This window comes from Saccopteryx leptura, chromosome 11 (assembly GCF_036850995.1).
Source record: "Saccopteryx leptura isolate mSacLep1 chromosome 11, mSacLep1_pri_phased_curated, whole genome shotgun sequence".
NCBI classification, from domain to species: domain Eukaryota; kingdom Metazoa; phylum Chordata; class Mammalia; order Chiroptera; family Emballonuridae; genus Saccopteryx; species Saccopteryx leptura.
This window is the reverse complement of record NC_089513.1, coordinates 80,856,367-80,861,486: the sequence shown is the minus strand read 5'-3', so window position 1 is coordinate 80,861,486 and position 5,120 is coordinate 80,856,367.

Here is a 5,120-nt window from a genome sequence, read left to right as displayed (position 1 = left end):
GGCTGAAGTATACTCAAGAATCCGATCCGAAAAACGTGCTCATGTAAATTGGGCCCGGCGGAAGTGCACCTAAAAAAAAAAAAAATCATGGCTGGAGGAAGTGCAACCAAGAATCTTATCCCGAGGACGTGCACCTAAGAATGCCGTCCGGAGGAAGTGCACCTAAGAATCTCATCCGGAGGAAGTACACCTAAGAATGCAGTCCGAAGGAAGTGCACCTAAGAATCCCGTACGGAGGAAGTGCACCTAAGAATGCCGTCCGGAAGAAGTGCACCTAAGAATCCCGTCCGGAGGAAGTGCACCTAAGAATCCCGTCCGGAGGAAGTGCACCTAAGAATGCCGTTCGGAGGAAGTGCAATCAAGAATCTTACCTGGAGCCTGACCAGGCGGTGGCGCAGGGGATAGAGTGGCAGACTGGGATGCGGAGGGCCCAGGTTCAAGACCCTGAGGTCGCCATCTTGAGTGCGGGATAATCTGGTTTGAGCAAAGCTCACCAGTTTGGACCCAAGGTCGCTGGCTCGAGCAAAGGATTACTCAGCCTGCCAAAGGCCCGAAAGTGCAACTAATAATCCCGTCCGGAGGAGGTGCACCTAAGAATGCCGTCCGAAGGAAGTGCACCTAAGAATCCTGTCCAGGGGGAAGTGCACCTACGGGGGAAGTGCACCTAAGAATGCCGTCCGGAGGAGGTGCACCTAAGAATCCCGTCCGGAGGAAGTGCAACCAAGAATCTTATCCTAAGAATCACGTCCGGGGGAAGTGCACCTAAGAATCCGGTCCGGAGGAAGTAAATTTATGAAACCAGGTAAACCAGGACCGGAGTTGCTTGGCCCCGCTGAAATGGACCAGAGAAGCTGCGCGGCCCTGTCTCTCATCCTTTTATCGGCCCTGGCACCTGCCCGCTCCTCCGGCCTCCTGGCGGCCACGCAGCCAATTGCAGGGACGGAGGCGGATCGGACCAGCGCTGAGTGGGCTGTACGCCACAGGGCTGTCTCGGGGGCAGAGGAGATGGACGAGAGCGGGTCTTTTCAGCCCATTTCTGTCTGCGGCCTCTTCCCTGCCCGGAGGGCCGCATGTCACCGCTCATGGGGCAGTTCCGGAGTCGGGGCGGCAGAGAGAAGAGGCTATTCCTACCCCCGGAGCAGGTGTCTCCCGTTCTTTGAATTGTTCAAGTGATCTCAGCGTGTTCGGAAACTTGAGGTTAGTTTCTTAAGTCTCTGCCCGAGCACAGATTTTTATTGTCAAAAAGGAAAGAGATGTAACCGCAGGGGCGTTAGATGGGGCCCAGACTCAGTCACCGGCAGGCTGTGGACCCGACCGGACCGGAGCACCGGGTCTCTGGACGCAGAGAGGAGGCTAGTGGCGGAAGCAAGGCTCAAAGTATTGGGGAAAAGCCTGGCCAGATACCCAGAATAATTGTTTTACTGTCACTGGGGCACCGGGGAAACTGCGGGTACACAAGACGGGAATGGAAGGAAAATGTTAAGAAATGTTTCTTGACCTAAGGAGCCCACAGTTCAGCTGGGAAACAATATCTAGTGCTTAGAAACTTCTGATACGGAGTTGGGCAAACTCGGATTGTAATCCTGAGTTCTCCAATTAAGATTGCAAAGGAGGTGAGGAGTTTAGACTTGAACTGCTCAGGTACGGTCCCTAAAGGCCGAATACCTCGTTCGAAAAGAGCAGAACCAATCTAGGGTGCAAGAATCCTGGCAGTGGTGGAATAGGCTATTGGCCAGAACTTTTGCCAGTGCTCAGGGAGTCCTGTTATCAGGAAATGAATGCCTGGACCCCACAAATCTCTGAGCCAACTCCAGGAACTTTGCTGGTAGCTGAGGTCCAAGACACAATGGAGGAGCAGATTCCAGAGCTTCTGGTGCTGAAGCAGGTCTGGGCCGTCCTGTGTGTGGAGGAAGAATTCCCAGTGTGGATGGGAAGTGATCACCTCAGGAAGCTTTAGAGAAAGAGTTTGATGATCTAGGACAGCAGGTGAGAAAGAAGAGTTGTAATGGTAGGGAGGAGACGTGGGGTAAAAATCAGAATAGATTCTTGCTGAGCTGAAGTCTCTGGTTCTGTTTTTGCCTCTCTTCACTCCTTGCTGTACTCTTTTCTAGACTCGAGGGGAAGATGAGTTTCTGGTCTCCTGTGTCCCTTCGTTATACTAATTGTATTTTCTGAAGTTTTAGTTACAATTCCCAGTACAGTCCCCTTACAAGTTGAACAGTATCTCATTTTCTCCAGGTCCTAGCTTGTTGCCTTTGACAGCAAATGTTTTTAAAGAGACTAGTGGCCCTTAGGTTTCCCTAGTCTGGTTTCTGGAGACCTAACTGTGCTGTGATTGTCAAAGATGTTGTCCCCTGCAAGACAGAGATAAGCAGAACTCACCCTGGAACTCACCAGTGGTCAGACCATCTTTCCAGGCTACTTCTCTTGACATGAACTCTGAATTTGTCCAAAGTGTAGTCAGGAATTTAGGAAAGGATCCTTTTACCTCCACCTAGGGAGGTCAGTGTAGGTTGCTTGAGTCATTGGGCTTTAAATGCACTATAGACCTGAGGATGATGAGGAAGGAGAATCATATGGGGAAGAAGAATGTAGAAAATAGAATGTTTTATGTTCTGCATAACAGCTAGTAAAATGTAACTGAAACATTTATGTAAATTCATCAGCCTTAATAAGAGTTATTGCATCAGTGGAGAACAGTGACAGCTTATTGAAATGTGAAAACCGGACTCTCACTGATGGCAGTAACTTCAACCGATACTCCAACCTCCAGGTATTAGTGGCTCAAATTAGAAACTGAAACATAGATGCTTGGAATCCGTTGTGCTGGCTGGAAATGGTGTGTATTGTCTGTATTTAGTAAATTCCCAAATCACTGTTGATCTCTGTCTCTTTCCTCCTTCACTTGCCTCAGTATTGAATCAGACATTCCCCAGGTTTCTACTTCATGGTGTGTTCTTGTTTCACTCCCAGTGAAGCTTATTGTCAATGGCCGTTTTGACTACTTCTCCCGTTCACTTGTCTCCCCCTCCCCAGCCCCTCAGATTGTGGCATTGACCTTTAGAGATGGATTTAATTCCTCACATTTTTTTTCTCCTTCACTACAACTTCTGTTTATTCCACATCCTTTGATTTCCCTTCTCACTCATATTTTTTTCATCCTTATGAGTAGAATGGTAAAGAAGAAACAGGATTTGGAATTGGAACACTTGGCCTACAGTCTGTGACTGGTCGGATATTTTAGGGACAGTGCATCAGCACATAACTAAATTATTCTTTGTCTAAGGCTTCCCAGTATGGTCAGTTCCTCTTACATGAATTGCTTGTAACAAATTACCCTGCAATGACGACCCTAAAGCACACCAGTGTTTGTGGATCAAGAATTTGAAGTGACTTAGCTGGACTGTTCTGGTTCAGGGTCTCTCAGGAGTACCAGCAGAGGCATTGGCTGGGCTGCAGGCATCTGAGAAATCTGAGCATCTGCTCACTCACATAGTGATTGGCAGGACATCTCCTCTGTTGCTGAGTGTCCTCACAGCACGGCAGCTGGTTTCTCCCAAAACAAGTCACCAAGAGGGACAAAAGGAAGAGGCTTCAGTGCTCCCTACAACCTAGGTTCATACCATCAGTTCTGTGTATTCTATGAAAAGTGTCAGCAGGCTGGGCCAATACTCAATGGGAAGGAAATTTAGATCCACCTTTTGGATGGAGTTGTATCAAAGAATTTGTAGTTATATTTTAAAATATAGGCAAGTTACTTAACCTTGTCAGAAAATCAGTTCTAACCCTGCCGTCAGTTTATTTCAGGTGACAAAAGAAGTACTGAGGCCTGACCAGGAGGTGGCGCAGTGGAAAGAGCTAAGGATGCTAAGGACCCAGGCTTGAAACCCTGAGGTCACTGGCTTGAGCAAGGGGTCCATGGCTTGGCTGGAGCCCGCTGGTCAAGGAACATATGAGAAAGCAATCAGTGAACTAAGGCGCTGTAACTATGAGTTGACACTTCTCGTCTCTCTCCCTATCTCTCCCTTGCTTAAAAAAATAGTAGTACCGAGAATAAGAAGTTTGCTCCATAGAAGAAAATAGGTAAGGAACTTCATCCATACTGTAATTTGCAGGGTTCATGCAAAGTGAAAACAGGAGGCCCCTTATTCAAAAAGCAGAAAGACATTGTGTTAAAGGTACTAAACTTCCTGGCTGGTGGCATCGGCCCGGCATATGGACATTCCAGGTTTGTTTCCTGGCCAGGGCACACAGGAGAAGCAACCATCTGCTTCTCCACCCCTCCACCTCCCCTTACTCCCTCTCCCACAGCCTGTGGCTCCGTTGGTTTGATTGTGGCCCCAGGCACTGAGGATAGCTCCATTGGAGCGGATTAGCCTTTAGCCCTAAAAATAGCTTGGTACTCAAGCATCAGCTCGTAATGGGGTTGCCTGGTGGATCAGGGTGTGTGTGTGTGGGGGGGGGTGTGTGTCTGCCTATCTCTCCTTCTCTCATAAATAAATAAATAAATAAAGGTATTAAACTAGACCTTTTTTTATCCACCCCATCCCACGCCTCTCTCTTGATTTGTCATGTTTTTATTAAATCAAGATTAAAAATTTCAATGACCACTAGGCATTTTACTGTTCACCTTTATATCGTGCAGTGCCAGTTTAAATGCAAATACAAAAGCAGCTGACTTGTATGCAGAATCACCAAAACTACACACAGCTCACATCTCGAGGCTTCCACAGTGTGAATGTGTATTCCTGCTCCGTGGAAACTGACCCATCACTCCTGACAAGACTCACCCTCTACCTGGTGAGCAAAGTCTGAGGAAAGGGGACAGGGCTGCTCTCCTTCCCTCTCCCGTGTTGTCAGCTGCCTAGCACAGGGAAGGAACACGAATAAGAAGGAATATTTTAGGGCTCCTTGGTTGTTCCTGTTTCGTAGACACTGCCACTTGCCAACTTTCTGACTTACCAGCAACTCCTGGTTGCAGCGGGAAGTATGGTCTCACCTGTCGGTCGGCACCCGGGCTGACGTTTGCTGACGTAACATGCTGACCTAGTTATGTGTGGAGGTTGGAAAAAAAATTTTTTTTTTTGCTGGTCTAATAAGTAAACTTACCGGAAACAGAC